Raw genomic sequence first — 20,851 nt, forward strand, 5'->3', positions numbered from 1 at the left:
TCCCTCTTGCAGGCAGCGGAGCTGCTTGGATCGCTCCCTGCCACCGCTACACACGCCGCCCCAGCCCCCGCTACGCCACTGACCGCCCCTGGCTCCCCTTGTGTCCGCGGACCGGCAAGGGCACTGCAGCGGCCCGGTGCTGGGCCGCGGACCGGCGGTTGGGGACCCCTGCCCTAAGCTGTCCCCTCTCACTGCCAAGGCTTTGTGTGTTAATTGCTGAATTTGTTGCTGAATTTGCAGAATGGGCAAAACAAAAATTGGAACAGGACCCCCATTTTACACAGAACATTATGTTCAGTGATGAGGCAAACCTTTTTGGGGTGGGCCATTTATATGGATACACCTAACTAAAATGGGAATGGTGACAGTTTTCTTGCGTAGGTTGTTTTGCTTTGAAATCTGCTGCAATGACCCCGGATACTGTGTTCACCAGACATCAACACAATTTCCGCTCCTCACGTGTTAACCTCTGCGACATGTCAATGGCTGTAAACAAAGAGAAACTTATAAATAACGCATGAAAGAATAAAGTTACGTTAAAACCAAGCACACCATTGTTTTTCTTGTGAAATTCTCAATAAGTTTGATGTGTCACATGACCCTCTTCCCATTGGAAAAAATAAAGTTGGATCCAAAATGGCCGTTAGTACATAGTTTTCACTGGGGAGGTGTACTCCTGCTTCCTGTGTGATGCTGACCAATCATAAACAGGCAGCAACACAGAAGTGTAGAAGGATGTGTAATGATGTCATCAGAGTCACATGACCTTAGTCCACTGGTTAGCTGGAGTGTGCAGCCTAATTAAGCACTCTAGATATATCACACAGCCCAGAAGTTCTGGAAAAATTAACACTTCTGTGCTGAGTAATATTTATTCAGCCCTTTTTTGGGCTGTACACTCCAGGTGGCAGATCCTGTGGGCTCAGGTCATTTGACCCTGATGATATTATCACAGGGCCTTTTGCACTTCTATGTTGCTGCCTGTTTATGATTGGTCAGCTTCATACAGAAGACAGAAGCATACGCCCCCAGTGAAAACAATATAGTAACACCCATTTGGAGTTAATTAAACTTAACTCATTAGATGCCATATTTTTAATTACTAATATCTGTGCAAAATAAAAAAAATATATAAAAATGTTTTATTCCACTTTGCAGCTGTTATTAGATCTTGGGTCCAGCTCAACATGAAGAATGTGATTGTTAGGTATTTTAGCTAAAAACAAATTAGGATCTACCTTATGGAGTCTTTTAATACTTTTCTAATTTCTCTGCATCTGAGCACCGAGCGAGAGATAAGACTATATATTATCATGTACCTTAGAAATATGGCTGAGCTCAGACGCCTGTATATTGGTATGATCGGAGCGATTAATAAATAATGAGTCTGAGCGTGTTCCTCCTGTGCAGGTCCGGTTTCATTATTTATTAATGGCTAATTGTGGTAGGTCAATGTCACTGGTTGGATTTACAGGATGAGGAATGGCTATAGTGCATGAGATGTAGCTGCATAGCCTCATATCAGGAATGTGATGGCACCATGTCATTTTTAAATCCAAAATTCTGTGCTGTTGGAGCTCACTGATATAGGAATATGGCCAGCACTATGCAGCAATTTTGGGCCTATTGCACAATGTTTGTAGATTAAACTAAGGTGATAGCACAGTGTGCACTTGTATCTTTTCAAGCTCACCTGTCCTTTCACAAAAAACCAGCAGAAAATTATACCTCCACAACAAAAATAAAACTGCTTCTAGTGGAACTGGGGTCTAATATATCCAGCCACTCATTCTCATTCTCTATAACTTGCCATCCACTCTTTTTTTAAATAAGCAGTTCCTATTGGTTAGCTTTCTTCCAGCACTATAGGTGCTGGAACTTCCTTTCTTCTACTTCCTAGCATGTGCTGCTACTGACATGTAACAGCTTGCCTGTCCCACAAGGATAGCCCACCACCATGTTTGCCTGTATGTACGTTTTCAGCATAGCAAGAACAGAGAGATAATGACCTGCCCTTACTTCCCTGTTATTAATGGGTCACCGAGGAGAGCAAGCCCAAGCTAAGCCACAGAAAACCAGAGAGGTTGCTAACTAAGCGAATTGCAGACCCCTGATACTATCCACACAACTAGCAGTAGCCGTGGAGCGTACCTACGATGATCCTAGATGCCTCGGCACAGCCGGAGAGCTAACAGCCTAAAGCAAGACAGGGTAAATCTAAAGTACCCCAGAGCAGACCCCAAAGGAATAGAAAACACAAACGCAGGCAGGAAAATAGATTGAGCAAATGATGGGGCCCACACTGACTAGACAGGACAGGAAAGGAAAGACGTCTGCAATCACGCAAAAAACCCTGCAAAAAGTCTAACACGTCTGATGCAAAAAACACTGAAGTCGCACGACTTTGCCCACTATATCAGCACTCTGGTATATTCTGAAAGCAGAGCAAAAAGAGGCCAATCTAATAAGGGACAAAAACAAACTGGCACAAGCAGGAACATATGGACGGTGATTCAGCACAGCCCCAGCCGGGGCAAAACTGAGATAGACAAAACCAGATCAAATGCAAACAGAATAGCAAATGAACACTTAGCTGAACATGCAGGGACTGAGCTGGAAACATCAGACCTCAGGAGGCAGAAGAAAATCACCAGCAGGGATAGAGGGAGTCGGCTGTCTTAAATCCCAATCTGAAACCCCAGTTCTCCAATCGTCGTCCTCATTATCACGTGGCAAGCCTCTGTTAATCAGATCAGCTCCATTAATTCCAGCAACCAACAGAGGGAGCCAAGAAAGAGAACTCGCAACCCCTCTGTCAATCTGACCAGCTCCACTACCTTCAGTAATAACCAGATGGAGGTCAGAAAGCGAATTCACAACACTTCTCCTATCGCAGTGCCTCTACTGCTGGTGATGGATTACAACTAAATACAGGCAGTGGACAGTAAGTTATTCAGAAGGGAGACACTCAGTGGCTGGCACTTTGGGCTGATTTCTTTGTGCGTAAGACTGCATCATTTTTAAATAAAGTGATTTTCACAGAGTCTATTTATCACATCTATCAAGGAGATCAAATTGACTGAAAATCTAGCAATATTTCACCATGACCGCTATAAGACCACTATATTAAGAATTTAATCAACACAGCATTTTGCCTTTTATAAGATTTTTGCCAACAAATTTGTGTTCAATGACCTTATAATTTTCAATAGCTTTGAGATATTATATTATTACACTCAATATGCACATCATTACTTTTCTATGGTGTTGCTATTAAGTAATTTTGACATACCAGAAGATGTCACTTCTTAAAGGGAATCTGTCACCAAGTTTTTGCCACCTAATCTGTGAGCAGATTGATGTAGAGACAGAGACCTGGTATCATGCATCTGGGTTCGAGCCCTTGAGCCTGTGCTTTGTGGTCGGCTTCACTGTCCACCGAAGCACAGCAGATACACCTTTTCTCCTGGTGTTTAGTCTCTGTTATCCTTGCTTCAGTTTTTATGGTAACAGGTGTTTTCATTTACTCATTTCCCTGCCCTATCACCTTTTGGGTGTGGCTATTTATAATTTCCCCCTGCTGGTGATATTTTCATTTGGATGTCAAGTCATACTGTTGTATGAAGTAGATGGCATGTTCTCTGACATTACATTTATTCTTCATTTTGCATTTCGTGGTTTATTTTACTCGCTTTTGAATGTTTTCTTTTTTTCAGCACACTTTCCCTTCTGTTAGTAATTTGTACTCTGCTCTGCCCTCCCATTCTTTAGGAGGAATGAGAAGCGCTTGATGCACTTTCAGGCAGCATAAGTCCGAGTTGCTATCATCTAGTCTGTGGTTAAGGCTATCTCAGCTCATGCAGGAACCAGTAGGGACTGCGGGGTCATGACCTCTAGGGTTCAGTTGCAGTTTTTAGTGTGTTAACTATTTTTCCAGAGTGAGTTGCTACACTGTCACAACACCCTGATTCCGGCGATGTGTCACTGGGCTACTTGCTTATAATCTCCTGCTGATAAAACAGCGATTTTAACACAAGAGGACTAGTAAAACTTTTGCCATGTAGTCCTCCATATTCATGACCTCTGTATAACCCCACCCACACCACTGATTGACAGCTTTCTGCCTATGCACAGTGTAGAGAGAAAGCTGCCAATCAGTGGTGTGGGTGGGATTATACACAGCTCAGCTTTCAGAGAACTGCTAGATCTGCAGCAGAGAAAACAGTGATTTTATAAAAATTGCAATAAGGAGCCCAGTTAGTGACACATCGCTGGAATCGGTGTCTCTGTCCCTACATCATATTGTTCACAAATGGGGTAGCAAAAACCTGGTGACAGATTTCCTTTAAAGGCTGATTGTCTTCCACCCTCGAGCAACCATCCTAGCACAGTAAAACATGACCACCTCTTTTACAAAACCACTCGTTTATTCAGACCAGATTTTATGGGGAAGATTTTCAGTTGCACCACATATTATGCATACTGACCAATTACTTTATGAAGATCACCCCACTTTATAAACACATTTCAATGCAAGTTTGATTTGCCTTTGTCTCAAAAGAGATTTCACATGTAGTTTGTACTGTATACTAACAACAAAACTAATAATTCTTACATAAGTTGAAAAAAAGACCTAGGTCCTTCAACTTCATCTTTTTTTCCAGCAGTTATAAATTCTTTGTCACTAAATTACCTATAACCCACAATCTCATTAGTGCTAAGGATTGAATCCACCTCTTTTAAAAAAAAAAGCTGTAATAGTGGCTGCCATTACTAAACATCATTCTCTCTTCTTTAGAGCTAGTCTCCCCAGGTATAGAACCCGCTACCTGTATCATTGCAGACAGCAGCCACAACAATGAGCCACAGCTTACCGATAATTCTTCAATATTCAATATTTTCAGTGTCCAAATAATTAACCACACAGTATTTATGGTGTATTTATATTAATGGACAGAGGCTAGAGATAGTCTTCATTGTTTTATTTTATTAAAACATCTGAATTAAAATGATGCATTGCTTGGTAAAATAAAGGAACACTAAACCTAGACATGAATAATGAAATTAGCCAAGACATATACAATATTTGCCCTCACTTTTTGTTATTTTGCAGCATTTTCTTGTAGTATTTTCTTCAGTCTTGTAGAAATCCTGCAGAGATTGATCTCCTGGAAAGGACAGAGAATATTTTGTATATTTCTCAGTTGTGATTGTAAAATGAGAAAAAAAAATAGGATGAAAGTAAAGTAGGTTTTCCTTAATGTTGCATCATTAGATTTATGCTGCCCAAGCCACAGGCAGAATTAATCAGAAGTAGTATAAGAGAAATTTGGATAAAAATTGTTCAAAAACTGTATAGTAAATTGGGATAAAGTAGGACAGTCCCAGTGCAAGAAAAAGTACGTGCGAGCTTTCCTATGCGTTTCTCCTGATTAGTCTGGTGTGGCCCCAGCAGCTTCTTCCCACGCCACTCCCATTGTTTGACAGGTCTCTTGCATGTGTATTCATAAGGAAAGACCTATCTGTCACCTGAAACAGTTCTAGGAGAAACCAGCCGGGTGCCGAATCAGACTGGTCTCATCTCTCCCTATAGTTACCTGCCGACTTCTCAAACTGCGCAGTATTCCAGAGAAACACATATCTAGCTGCAGTTGTGCAGCCAGGCTGAGATTCATGCTGCGCGTGGTTCGGGCAGGATGAATTTAATGTAATTTTCTCTTTAAAGGAAGAAGGGAAGAAGTGCTGGGATTTTTTTTATTATTCTTTTGTGCATTTGTTGTTTATTTTTATTTATTTAGTTATTTTTTTAAAGAATCGATTTCCTTTGAAGTTCTTCTTTGGATATTTTGTTAAGTTTATCTTGATTTCAAAGTAAAAAATCAACAACGTCATTTGTACATTAAGTGCTATTTTGTATCACCGTGCCGGTAGTCATGTAAGATGTATTGTTCTATAAAGAAACAAGTTCAGTTTCCAAGCAACACTGGCTCTATCGAGCAGAGGGCACTGTCAATGTGTCACACAGGAAGGACGTATATGGATCTCATATTTGGTATCTATTTGGTATGATTTCAGATTGATGAGAAATAGAATTTTTAGGTTCACATAGTTTTTTTAAAGTCTGAAGCCTGATACATTGCCCAGTTTAAAAAAAAAATAAAAATATATATATATATACAGCTGTAACTAAAAGTATTGACACCCCTGCAATTCTGTCAGATAATACTCAGTTTCTTCCTGAAAATGATTGCAAACACAAATTCTTTGGTATTATTATCTTCATTTAATTTGTCTTAAGTGAAAAAACACAAAATAGAATGAAGCAAAAAGCAAAACATTGATCATTTCACACAAAACTCCAAAAATGGGCCAGACAAAAGTATTGGCACCCTCAGCCTAATACTTGGTTGCACAACCTTTAGCCAAAATAACTGCGACCAACCGCTTCCGGTAACCATCAATGAGTTTCTTACAATGCTCTGCTGGAATTTTAGACCATTCTTCTTTGGCAAACTGCTCCAGGTCCCTGATATTTGAAGGGTGCCTTCTCCAAACTGCCATTTTTAGATCTCTCCACAGGTGTTCTATGGGATTCAGGCCTGGACTCATTGCTGGCCACCTTAGAAGTCTCCAGTGCTTTCTCTCAAACCATTTTCTAGTGCTTTTTGAAGTGTGTTTTGGGTCATTGTCCTGCTGTTAGACCCATGACCTCTGTGGGGGACCCAGCTTTCTCACACTGGGCCCTACATTATGCTGCAAAATTTGTTGGTAGTCTTCTGACTTCATAATGCCATGCACACGGTCAAGCAGTCCAGTGCCAGAGGCAGCAAAGCAACCCCAAAACATCAGGGAACCTCCGCCATGTTTGACTGTAGGGACCGTGTTCTTTTCTTTGAATGCCTCTTTTTTTCTCCTGTAAATTCTATGTTGATGCCTTTGCCCAAAAAGCTCTACTTTTGTCTCATCTGACCAGAGAACATTCTTCCAAAACGTTTTAGGCTTTTTCAGGTAAGTTTTGGCAAACTTCAGCCTGGCTTTTTTATGTCTCGGGGTAAGAAGTGGGGTCTTCCTGTGTCTCCTACCATGCAGTCCCTTTTCATTCAGACACCGACGGATAGTACGGGTTGACACGGTTGTACCCTCGGACTGCAGGGCAGCTTGAACTTGTTTGGATGTTAGTCGAGGTTCTTTATCCAACATCTGCACAATCTTGCGTTGAAATCTCTTGTCAATTTTTCTTTTCCGTCCACATCTAGGGAGGTTAGCCACAGTGTCATGGGCTTTAAACTTCTTGATGACACTGCGCACGGTAGACACAGGAACATTCAGGTCTTTGGAGATGGACTTGTAGCCTTGAGATTGCTCATGCTTCCTCACAATTTGGTTTCTCAAGTCCTCAGACAGTTCTTTGATCTTCTTTCTTTCCTCCATGCTCAATGTGGTACACACAAGGACACAGGACAGAGGTTGAGTCAACTTTAATCCATGTCAACTGGCTGCAAGTGTGATTTAGTTATTGCCAACACCTGTTAGGTGCCACAGGTAAGTTACAGGTGCTGTTAATTACACAAATTAGAGAAGCATCACATGATTTTTCGAACAGTGCCAATACTTTTGTCCACCCTCTTTTTTATGTTTGGTGTGGAATTATATCCAATTTGGCTTTAGGACAATTCTTTTTGTGTTTTTTCATTTAAGACAAATTAAAAGAAGATAATAATAACAAAGAATTTGTGTTTGCAATCCTTTTCAGGAAGAAACTGAGTATTATCTGACAGAATTGCAGGGGTGTTAATACTTTTGGCCACAACTGTACACTATATGAACTACAAAAGCTGTGCAATGTATCAGGTTTCAGACTTAAAAAAAAAAACCTATGTGAACCTAAAAATTATATATACAGTGGGGCGAAAAAGTATTTAGTCAGTCAGCAATAGTACAAGTTCCACCACTTAAAAAGATGAGAGGCGTCTGTAATTTACATCATAGGTAGACCTCAACTATGGGAGACAAACTGAGAAAAAAAAATCCAGAAAATCACATTGTCTGTTTTTTTTTCATTTTATTTGCATATTATGTTGGAAAATAAGTATTTGGTCAGAAACAAGCAAACAAGATTTCTGGCTCTCACAGACCTGTAACTTCTTCTTTAAGAGTCTCCTCTTTCCTCCACTCATTACCTGTAGTAATGGCACCTGTTTAAACTTGTTATCAGTATAAAAAGACACCTGTGCACACCCTCAAACAGTCTGACTCCAAACTCCACTATGGTGAAGACCAAAGAGCTGTCAAAGGACACCAGAAACAAAATTGTAGCCCTGCACCAGGCTGGGAAGACTGAATCTGCAATAGCCAACCAGCTTGGAGTGAAGAAATCAACTGTGGGAGCAATAATTAGAAAATGGAAGACATACAAGACCACTGATAATCTCCCTCGATCTGGTGCTCCACGCAAAATCCCACCCCGTGGGGTCAGAATGATCACAAGAACGGTGAGCAAAAATCCCAGAACCACGCGGGGGGACCTAGTGAATGAACTGCAGAGAGCTGGGCCCAATGTAACAAGGCCTACCATAAGTAACACACTACGCCACCATGGACTCAGATCCTGCAGTGCCAGACGTGTCCCACTGCTTAAGCCTGTACATGTCCGGGCCCGTCTGAAGTTTGCTAGAGAGCATTTGGATGATCCAGAGGAGTTTTGGGAGAATGTCCTATGGTCTGATGAAACCAAACTGGAACTGTTTGGTAGAAACACAACTTGTCGTGTTTGGAGGAAAAAGAATACTGAGTTGCATCCATCAAACACCATACCTACTGTAAAGCATGGTGGTGGAAACATCATGCTTTGGGGCTGTTTCTCTGCAAAGGGGCCAGGACGACTGATCCGGGTACATGAAAGAATGAATGGGGCCATGTATCGTGAAATTTTGAGTGCAAACCTCCTTCCATCAGCAAGGGCATTGAAGATGAAACGTGGCTGGGTCTTTCAACATGACAATGATCCAAAGCACACCGCCAGGGCAACGAAGGAGTGGCTTCGTAAGAAGCATTTCAAGGTCCTGGAGTGGCCTAGCCAGTCTCCAGATCTCAACCCTATAGAAAACCTTTGGAGGGAGTTGAAAGTCCGTGTTGCCAAGCGAAAAGCCAAAAACATCACTGCTCTAGAGGAGATCTGCATGGAGGAATGGGCCAACATACCAACAACAGTGTGTGGCAACCTTGTGAAGACTTACAGAAAACGTTTGACCTCTGTCATTGCCAACAAAGGATATATCACAAAGTATTGAGATGAAATTTTGTTTCTGACCAAATACTTATTTTCCACCATAATATGCAAATAAAATGAAAAAAAAACAGACGATGTGATTTTCTGGATTTTTTTTTCTCAGTTTGTCTCCCATAGTTGAGGTCTACCTATGATGTAAATTACAGACGCCTCTCATCTTTTTAAGTGGTGGAACTTGCACTATTGCTGACTGACTAAATACTTTTTTGCCCCACTGTATATAAACTCTGAGTATAATTGTGTGGTCGTGTAATTCTTACTGCAGTTTTTTCTGAATTGTGGCACTAAGTTCATTCATTGATTTGTGGATTATCTCACTGCATTTCTGTCCAATATCCTAGTTTCTGATCTATATTGTCATGAGGATGGCTGTACAGTATGTTGGTGACACAACAGGATAAAAAATTGATCACTTGTTTGGTGATGTCACATCCATTGTGTCTGAGCTGTGATCTCACTGTTCTTCTCTCCTTTGCTATGACATCACTGAATCCTTTATCTGCTATCCCCATGCCGTGAAATCACTGTTTATTCCTTCTGCTCTGTGACATAACTGTGTTTTTTTATCCCTGTTCTGTGAATTCACTTTGTGCATTCTGATACTAATCTATAACCCATGTATTATCACATAACCATCATCAGCTATTAGCTGTGATATCTACTTATTCCCTGTCCTGTAACATCACAGTGTATATTATTGCCAAACCATGACATTACGGTGTGCAATTACCATTTTCTTTGACTTTATAGTGTTTATTATCTATACTGTCTGTGATATTTTCTTTTTATTGGTTATGGTGAAGCACATTTAATAAATTAAAATTTGACTTTGGAATGTGAAAAAGGGCATCTGTCTTGAATCAGTAAAATTAGCTACACTTTAGAATGTCATCATGGTGGTAAAAGAGATCTATGAACAATATATATTTGTATGTGTTAGTGAATTGGCAGTAATTCAGTAACGCCAAAAATGTTATTATGAACATGTAGGGATATATTTCTTCTTTTTGTTCTTCACCTTGTTCTTTTTTTTCTTCTTTTTATTGTTCTTCTTGTTCTTCTCCTTGTTCTTTTTGTTGTTCTTGTTCTTTTTGTTGTTCTTGTTCTTTTTCTTCTTGTTCTTCATCTTGTTCTTTTTTTGTTCTTTTTCGTCTTTTTATTCTTCTTCTTGTTCTTGTTCTTCTCCTTGTTCTTGTTCTTTTTCTTCTTGTTCTTTTTCTCCTTGTTATTCTTTTTCTTGTTATTGTCCTTGTTGTTCTTGTTCTTCCATATAAAACCTGTAATATTCATGTTGTTTTAGCATATAGAGATATTACAGAGCACTGACATGTCCAGGGGGCACAAATGTTTATCTTCACTTACTAAGAAAGTCTTGCAGCTATAATAAGAGTATCCAACTGTGAACTGTCCAGCATCCTGGTGCTGAAAATGTCTGTTGATCTTTGACACATACTCATCTTTATGGTCTGTTGATAAGACAGTATATTCATACAAGTCTCTGCTGAATAGCAGAAAGCACAAATCTTCTAAATTGTGAGGAATAAACGTCAAAAAGATACTGACCCTTGTATGTGGTTTCAGTATACATGATAAAGGATTTTTTAATGCTAAAACTTAAATACCCCTTCATTTAACATTTGCTCATAAAGCAAGAAACCCTGATAACAGAAGTAGTTATTTCACATAAAGTATTCTTTATGGAAAGGGGCTAGTTTACTTTAATAGGCTGATAATGGTTTGTAATATTTCATAAGCCATTATTCAAATAACTAGAATTATACGTATAACCCCGTAGCTCTAGAGCTGGAACATTTCCGAATAAGATCAGACTATTTTTCTAAAAAATTAATAAATAACTGAACTATTTGTACTGTATACTGTACTACAGCTGGTGTGTATCAATCACTATCATTGCATCATAAGAATAAGCAATAATATAGTTGATGTTCTGTTCTGCTATATCTGTACTACATGTTATTCACTGAAGTCTATCTGTGCTACACATACTATACCACTCTATCTCATACCAATACTACATGTACTGCACTGCTCTCTACCTGCACTTCATGTGCTGTACTGCGCTCTAGCTGTATTACATGTACTGCACTGCTCTCTGTGCTACATGTACTGCACTGCTCTCTACCTGCACTTCATGTGCTGTACTGCGCTCTAGCTGTATTACATGTACTGCACTGCTCTCTGTGCTACATGTACTGCACTGCTCTCTACCTGCACTTCATGTGCTGTACTGCTCTCTACCTGAATTACATGTACTGCACTGCTCTCTACCTGTGCTATATGTACTGCACTGCTCTCTACCTGCACTTCTTGTGCTCTACTTCTCTCTACCTGTAAAATAACATTTTTATCCTGTTCCTCGTTCCTTTTAGATCTCCCCCATGTAGAATAACAACTTCTACAAAATTGTTATTAAGACGGATCAACCCACAGAAAGATGAGGAACTACATACAAAAAGGATATATATCGTTATGTATATATGTGGATATATCCACATACATACGTACACACATGTAAACATGTGTGTAAATATAAGATGAAAGTCTCTTCTTCCTTCTTTCCTCTTATCTCCTCTGTTGATATAGGGTAGATTATTCACAAAGACCCCACTCTACTCCAGACAAAACAGATGGCAGATTCATGCAATTGTGGAAAAATTGGATGGTAAATGAGTCCTAAAAAACTAAACCAATGCAGGATTAAAAACAAACAAAAAACAAGACATACTAATACCAATTAAGGGTCTGTCACACTAAGCGATATCGCTAGCAATATCGCTATAACGTCACTGGCTTTTGTGACGTTATAGCGATATTGCTAGTGATATCGCTATGTCTGATACTTACCTCCGACCGGCTCCCCCGCTGGTTATCGCTGATCGCGCGAGAACGTCCTGGGCCGTTTCTCATCGTCAGCTTCCTGCTGGGCTTCCTGCTGTGACGACGAGCGACGCGTGGACGCGGGCGGGAGGACGTCAGGATCGCCTCATCTGACAGGTAAGTAGCGACCCCCGACCCCTGCGATGTCGCTGGTGAGATCTGCCTGTGTGGCAGCTCACTAGCGACCACTTAGCGATGTACCAGCGATCCTGACCGCGTAATATCGCTGGTCGGGATCGCTGGTACATCGCTAAGTGTGACAGTACCTTTAACCCCTTCACTACCAAGGGTGGTTTGCACGTTAACTCCCGGGCCAATTTTTACAATTCTGACCACTGTACCTTTATGAGGTCATAACTCTGGAACGCTTCCCGGTGATTCTGACATTGTTTTCTCGTGACATATTGTACTTCATGTTAGTGGTAAAATTTCATTCAAATAACTTGCGTTTATTTGTGAAAAAAACGGAAATTTGGCGAAAATTTCGCAATTTTCCAACTTTGAATTTTTATGCCCTTAAATCACAGCGATACGGCACACAAAAAACTTAATACATAACATTTCCCACATGTTTACTTTACATCAGCACAATTTTGGAACCAAAATTTTTTTTTGTTAGGAAGTTATAAGGGTTAAAAATTGACCAGCGATTTCTCATTTTTACAACACCATTTTATTTTTAGGGACCACATCACATTTGAAGCCACTTTGAGGGGTCTATATGATAGAAAATACCCAAAAGTGACACCATTCTAAAAACTGCACCCCTTAAGGTGCTTAAAACCACATTCAAGAAGTTTATTAACCCTTTAGGTGCGTCACAGGAATTTTTTGAATATTAAAAAAAAAAATGAACATTTAACTTTTTTTCACAAAAAAAATACTTCAGGTTCAATTTTCTTTATTTTACCAAGGGTAACAGGAGAAATTGGACTGCAAAAGTTATTGTGCAATTTGTCCTGAGTACGCTGATGCCTGATATGTGGGGGGGAACCACTGTTTCGGCGCATGGCAGACCTCAGTAGGGAAGGAGCGCCGTTTGACTTTTTCAATGCAAAATTTGCTGGAATTCAGATCGGACGCCATGTCGCGTTTGGAGAGCCCCTGATGTACCTAAACAGTGGAAACCCCCTACAAGTGACACCATGTTGGAATCTAGACCCCCCCAAGGAACTTATCTAGATGTGTGGTAAGAACTTTGAACACACAAGGGCTTCACAGAAGTTTATAACGTCCGGGCGTGAAAATAAAAAAATCGTATTTTTTCCACAAACATCATCTTTTAGTCCCCATTTTTTTTATTTTCCCCGAGGGTAACAGGAGAAATTGGACCCCAAAAGTTGTTGTACAATTTGTCCTGAGTACGCTGACACCCCATATGTGGGAGAAAACTACTGTATGGGGACACATCGGGGCTCGGAAGGGAAGTAGTGACGTTTTGGAATGCAGACTTTGATGGAATGGTCTGCGCGTGTCATGTTGCCTTTGGAGAGCCCCTAATGTACCTAAACAGTAAACCCCCCACAAGTGACCCCATTTTGGAAACTAGACCCCCTAATGAACTTATCTAGATGTGTGGTGAGCACTTTGAACCCCCCAGTGCTTCACAGAAGTTTATAACGACCGGGCGTGAAAATTAAAATATCGTATTTTTTCCACAAACATCATCTTTTAGTCCCCATTTTTTTTATTTTCCCAAGGGTAACAGGAGAAATTGGACCCCAAAAGTTGTTGTCCAATTTGTCCTGAGTACGCTGACACCCCATATGTGGGAGAAAACTACTGTATGGGGACACATCGGGGCTCGGAAGGGAAGTAGTGACGTTTTGGAATGCAGACTTTGATGGCATGGTCTGCGGGTGTCATGTTGCTTTTGGAGAGCCCCTGATGTACCTAAACAGTGGAAACCCCCCCACAAGTGACCCCATTTTGGAAACTAGACCCCCTAATGACCTTATCTAGATGTGTGGTGAGCTGTTGTGAGTTCATTTAACCCTTCATGGAGTATGAGGTAGAGAAAGTACTGGATTCCCGTCTGGCTAGACGGAGACTCCAGTATTCGGTTAAGTGGAAGGGTTATGGTCAGGAGGATAATTCCTGGGTCTCCGCCTCTGATATTCATGCCAAACGATTGGTGCGTGCCTTTCATCGGGCTCACCCTGATCGCCCTGGTGGCGTAGTTGAGGGTTCGGTGACCCCTCCTCAAGGGGGAGGTACTGTTGTGAGTTCATTTTCCCCTTCATTACTGAGGCCCGAGGAACTCCCTCTTCTGGTAAAGAAAGGTAGTGAGCCTGATTGTCAAACACCTGAGGCTGATGATTGTGACTGGCTGAGTGGAGTTACGGACTGGATATAATGCTGCCGACGCCCTTCTGCCCTGCGGGTGATTTCTCTGTGGGATCCTTGGAGACGAGTCTGAATTCCTGCTCCTCCAAAGCTAAGTTTGCTGCTCGGCCTTTTGCTTTTGTGCTTTGACTTTGTTTTTGCTTTGTTTTTCTGGATTTCTGCCATTCCCTGCTGGGGTGTGCTGAATTCATTTAGCTTTGTCTTCTGAAAATACCTGAGTGCTGATTCAGTTTTTGAAGCCTAGCTGCTTCAGGGCCTTTTTCTTATCAGCTGGTTGGCTTATGTCTTTGATAGGGTTTTGGCAGATTGCAGACAGCAGCCTTCCTGTCCTTTCCTATCTAGGTAGTTTTTGGGCCCCGTCTTTGCTCAGTCTATCTTTCTGTCTGTGTTAGTATTTTCATCTTGCTTCACCGTCATTATATGTTGGGGGCTGCCTATTGCTTTGGGGTCTGCTCTGGGGCAGTTTAGATTTCCCCTTTCTTTCTTTAGGCCTATGTATTTCTCCGGCTGTGATCGAAGGGTCTAGGGCATCGTAGGAACCCCCCACGGCTACTGCTAGTTGTGTTGATAGGTTCAGGGGTCTGCAATCTGATAGTTGCCAACTTCTCTGGTTTTCTGGACTTAGCTTGTATTTCTGCTTTTGCCTCCTACGGTGACTCAATCATAACAGTGAGCACTTTGAACCCCCCAGTGCTTCACAGAAGTTTATAACGACCGGGCGTGAAAATAAAAATATCGTATTTTTTCCACAAACATCATCTTTTAGTCCCCATTTTTTTTATTTTCCCAAGGGTAACAGGAGAAATTGGACCCCAAAAGTTGTTGTCCAATTTGTCCTGAGTACGCTGATACCTCATATGTGGGAGAAAACTACTGTATGGGCACATGTCGGGGCTCGGAAGGGAAGTAGTGACGTTTTGGAATGCAGACTTTGATGGAATGGTCTGCGGGTGTCATGTGCGTTTGGAGAGCCCCTGATGTACCTAAACTATTGAAACTCCCCACAATTGACCCCATTTTGGAAACTAGACCCCCCACAGAACTTATCTAGATGTGTGGAGAGCACTTTGAACCCCCAAGTGCTTCACAGAAGTTTATAACGCCTGGGCGTGAAAATAAAAAAAACATTTTTTTCCGCAAAATTATATTTTTGCCCCCAATTTTTTATTTTCCTAAGGGTAACAGGAGAAATTGGACCCCAAAAGTTGTTTTGTAATTTGTCCTGAGTAGGCTGATACCCTACATGTGGGGGTAAAACCCTGTTTGGGCGCATGGCAGAGCTTGGAAGGGAAGGAGCACCATTTGACTTTTTCAACGCAGAATTGGCTGGAATTGAGATCAGACGCCATGTTGCCTTTGGAGAGCACCTGATGTGCCCAAACAGTGGAAACCCCCCAATTATAACTCCAACCCTAACCCCAACACACCCCTAACCCTAATCTGAGCCTTAGCCCTAACCCTAGCCCTAATCCTAGCCCTAACCCTAGCCCTAACCCTACCCTAACCCTAACCCTAGCGGGAAAATGGAAATAAATACATTTTCTTTTAGTTTTATTATTTTTCCCTAACTAAGGGGGTGATAACGGGGGGTTTGATTTACTATTTATGCCGGTTTTTATTTTTGGCAGCTGTCAGACGCTAAAAGACGCTTTTTATTGTAAAAATAGTTTTTGCATCACCACATATTGTGAGCTATAATTTTTCCGTATTTTGACCCACTGAGTCATGTGAGGTCTTATTTTTTGCGGGACGAGTTGGCGTTTTCATTGGCACCATTTTCGGGCATGTGACATGTTTTGATCGCTTTTTATTCCGATTTTTGGGACGCAGAATGAACAAAAACCAGCATTTCATGAATTTCTTTTGGGGGGTGCCTTTACATCGTTCCGCGTGCGGTAAAATTGATAAAGCGTTTTTATTCTTCGGGTCAGTACGGTTACAGTGATACCTCATTTAGGTCTTTTTTTTATGTTTTGTCGGTTTTTTGCAATGAAAACAATTTTATATAAAAAATAATTATTTTTGCATCACTTTATTCTGCGAGCTATAACTTTTTTATTTTTTTGCGGATGACGCTGTATGGCAGCTCGTTTTTTGCGGGACAAGATGACGTTTTCAGCGGTACCATGGATATTTATATGCGTCTTTTTGATCGCGCGTTATTGCACTTTTTGTTCCTTGGTATGATAATAAATCATTATTTTTTGCTTCGTTTTTTATTTTTATTTTTTAAGGGGTTCGCTAAAGGGGTTAACTAATGGGACAGTTTTATAGGGCGGATCGCTACGGACGCGGCGATACCAAACATGTGTACTTTTATTGTTTTTGTTTTTTTTTATTTTGAAAAAATTGATTTATTGGGGAATATTTTTTTTTTTTTTTTACTAATTTATTTAGCGATTTTTTTAAATTATTTTTAACACTTTTTTTTTTTTTTTTTTACTTTATTACCTTGTCCCAGGTGGGACATCACTGTCCTGTGACAGATCAGCGATCTGTCACAGGCACTGCTGCAGACTTCCTCATGCCTGCGCTTTGCAGGCACTGAGGAAGTCAGCTCCCTGCAGGCCCCCGAAGGCCCCCGTCGCCATCTTGGATCCGGGGGCCTGTAGGGAAAGAGCCCCCCGCAGCAGCGCTGCACATTGCGCTGCCGTGGGGGGCTCAGGGAAGCACGGAGGGAGCCCCCTCCCTGCCGATGCTTCCCTTTAACCCCCGGTACACCGCGATCGTGTTTGATCGCGGTGTGCAAGGGGTTAACGTGTCGGGGGAGGTCCGTGACCCCCCCTGACACATTGTGCCGGGTGTCAGCTGTGATAATCAGCTGACACCCGGCCGCGATCAGCAGCGCTCACCACGTGGGCGCCGCTGATTGCTGGGACGTAATATTCCGTCCATGGTAGTTAGGTCCAGGGTCACATGGACGGAATATTACGTCCATTGTAGGTAAGGGGTTAAAGAAAAGGGGCAAAACTCAAAATCTCATTAAACCCATCTGGTTGAACAGAGCATATCATAAATATTGTGAAGAAACCAGACTATATCTTAATTACCCAGACAACTGTGTTTTTGCAAGCCAAGGGGAGTTGGTTTTTCTATCTGTATATTGGCTTGTGGATTTAAGTGTTTCTTGTCTGGTGGGTCAAAAGCACAGTCTTGTAAGCTGATATACTATTTAACATACTGTGTAAAGGGGGTTTTACACATAGCGATATCGCTAGCAATATCGCTAAAACGTCACTGGTTTTGTGACGTTATAGCGATATCGCTATGTGTGATACTTACCTCCGACCTGTTCCCCCGCTGTCCATCGCTGATCGCGCGAGATTGGGCGGCTCCATTTCTCGTCGTCAGCTTCCTGCTGTGACGACGAGCGACGCTGGAGACGGGCGGGAGGACGCCAGGATCGCTGTGTGTGAAAGGTGAGTATCGTGCGCTGCGTCGCTGTGAGGTCTTTCTATGTGAAAGCTCACTAGTGATCATTTAGCGATGCACCAGCGATCCTGACCGGGTCAGATCGCCGGTCGGATCGCTGGTGCATCGCTAAATGTAAAAGGGCCTTAAGTCTGTAATAGTGACTTGTACATAGTGTGTGTTTATCTGTGTTTATTGTAAGCTGATATGCTAATTGTGTATTGTATTCTATAACCAGTTTGTTGACTGTAGATAGGGAAAGGCTGTGAGGGGGTACTGAAGGACACTGGGTAATTTTAAAAATAGCTTACCTTTCTGGGGTATGGATGGAGAGACCAGGGCTAATCTCATCTCATCACACAGAGAGCTACCAGTCTGCACAACACTCAACGGACGAGAGAGAGGACTGCAGCCAATTCACTATGGCACCATCACGAGGGACACGGATCTATGATTCTAAGAAAAACAACCTAGGAGTGATCGGCTCCGGTTGGAAGGATACAGATCTGAACCAGTGACCATGTTATACCGACCGTTCTGGACATACCCGGCCTACGCTCCCTCACCGTCTTTGCATACTCATTCGGCCTCCGCTCCCACGCCGCAGCCTCTCGCCACCCGACGGCCACGACGGTCACCGCTGACAGGCTCACGGCCGACGCCATCTCTGCATGCAATGCGCATGCGCCATAGGCCGCGGCCGCGCCTCCCTTCTGCTTCTTGTGCTCCGCTGTTCCCTGACCCGGAAGCACCTTCGGACCAATGGCAGATCAGACGGGGCCATATCAGGCCGCTTCCCCCTGAGGGAGGCGCCTGATTGTTGTGCTACCTTGCACACTGGGCCCTGCTTCCTCCTGTGCTCTCTGCAGCCTCTCGGTGCCATCCTCGGTGTTTCCTGCAGCAGCCTCGCAGCCTGTCTTCCGTGTTCCCTGCAGTATTCTCAGTCCTGCTCCAGTGTGCCTGTTTCCTCCGTCTCCTGCCCTGTTCCTGTGTTCCTGTTCCAGCCTACTCCAACCCTGCCTCCGGTGTTCCTGCTCCACTCAACTATCCACACTCCTGTTCCATCCTACTCCAGTCCTGCCTCCGGTGTTCCTGTTTCATCCAGCTATCCATACTCCTACAGTCCTACTCCAGTCCTGTTCCTGTATTCCTGTTCCATTCAGCTATCCACTCTCCTACAGTCCTACTCCAGTCCTGTCTCCTGTGTTCCGCTCCAGCCATCTCTCCACGTTCCAGCCTTACAGTCTACACTTCAGTCCCACACTCCCACTCCAGTCCATCCTGAGCCGCCCCTCTCGGTACCAGCTACCGTGGTACTTGAACCCCTGGGCCTGCTCCTAACGGTCCCTGTATAGGGGTCGGTTCCACCTGGCAGCTCGCCCGGGGCCCCTCGGTGCCACGGTCCAGAGGGTCCACTCCTGGAGATTCCGGCTCCTGACCACCCACGCTAACAGACCATCTCTGAACCATGGATATGTTTGGAGAAAGCCAGGTTTTGGGACCCGCTGCTCGCCTGGTTCCATGGAGATGGTCGGATAAGCCAGGTGGTGATTCTCGTGTCAGCTGGCTTTGGACCTTGTATGGACAGTATGGACTGTCACCTCCCTACGCTTGTTGTTATCTCTTCTCTGTGTGTATATCACAGGTGGAATAGCAACCCTGGGAGCTCTGACGTTGTGTCAACTAGCTTGGACCTTGTACAGACTCTATGGACTGTTCTCGGTCATCTCCCTACGCTTGTCAATATCTCTTCTCTGTGTGTATATCACAGGTGGAATATCGACCCTGGGAGCTCTGACGTAACATCTACCATTATCCAGGCGAGTCAGCGGAAGGGTTAGGCCCTATAATGTGCACCATGTTGGGGGTAATTGCTGGGATTGTTCTGTTTCCTATTGTTGTGGTTCAATAAAGCATTGCCACACTGTTTTGTATGTTGCCCACTTGGAGATAAAGTGGGCGTTCAGTGGTATGAGCCCTGGTCTATGCAGTCTTTCTAAAGGAAGTCAGGCCACCCTATTATAGTTAAAAAAGGGGCTCTTCATTCAGGACCCATGTTCACTGTGGCCAGTAGCTACTAAGAGCTTCTCTAGCCGTGGAGGTCTCAGCGCATGCATGGACTAAACACACAGTCTACTCATTTCCATGGACCCCGTTATGCCTGATTTCTCCTGTAGAGGCGCTGTAGGAAACACTTGGACCCAGATTTACCCTCAAATCACAACCGATCACCTGAAGGACATCCTCTTATCTGCTTATCCAAAGACAACAGCCCTTTTTATACTGTTGCTTCATGTTTTTGCACATATAGGAATAACTTAATACAGTAATAATTGGTTTTAATACCAAAAATGGGAATTTCTCTGTGGCTCATTTCATGCGGATTATTCATTATGTCCTGTATTCATGTGTGTGGAAAAGTCCAGAGGAATAGATATCAGCTGTGTGGTCACCATCAGGTACTGAATGCATATGACCAGCTAAGGCCGGGGTCTGACTTGTGAGAAACTCGCACAAGTCTCGCATCTTAATACTCGTCACTGCCGCCGGCACTCGGGACCGGAGTGTGCGGCTGCATAGAAATACATGCAGCCGCACACTCCGGTCCCAAGTGCCGGCGGCAGTGCCGGGTATTGATGCGCGAGTTTCTCGCAAGTCTCACCCCGGCCTTAAAGGGGTTGTCTGATGTAAAAAAAAAAATAAAAAATAATGTTCTTTTAGGCATGGATTATTGCTGTGACCCATCTGGGTCCAGTATAGACCTCTCCATTGGTCTGCATTGGAACCAGAAGCAGTGACTGCACCGTCTATGTCGTCTGGACAATGCAGCCATTGCATCTGGAGCAAACGATGACCGCGAGAGCTGCCTGCGCTGGATCCACAGGAGTGACAGCAGATGAGTGTCCC

The 20,851-nt window shown here is 42.9% G+C and overlaps 1 protein-coding gene across 1 annotated transcript in view; it reads left to right on the forward strand.

Annotated features, from left to right (window-relative positions):
* Positions 1–20,851, forward strand: part of NMNAT2 (nicotinamide nucleotide adenylyltransferase 2) — a 67,155-nt gene that overhangs the window by 15,027 nt on the left and 31,277 nt on the right. The gene's annotated exons all lie outside the window — the stretch shown is intronic.

Source organism: Dendrobates tinctorius, unplaced genomic scaffold (assembly GCF_039654945.1).
Source record: "Dendrobates tinctorius isolate UK_male_01 unplaced genomic scaffold, ASM3965494v1 ptg000029l, whole genome shotgun sequence".
Classification (NCBI taxonomy): Eukaryota; Metazoa; Chordata; class Amphibia; order Anura; family Dendrobatidae; genus Dendrobates; species Dendrobates tinctorius.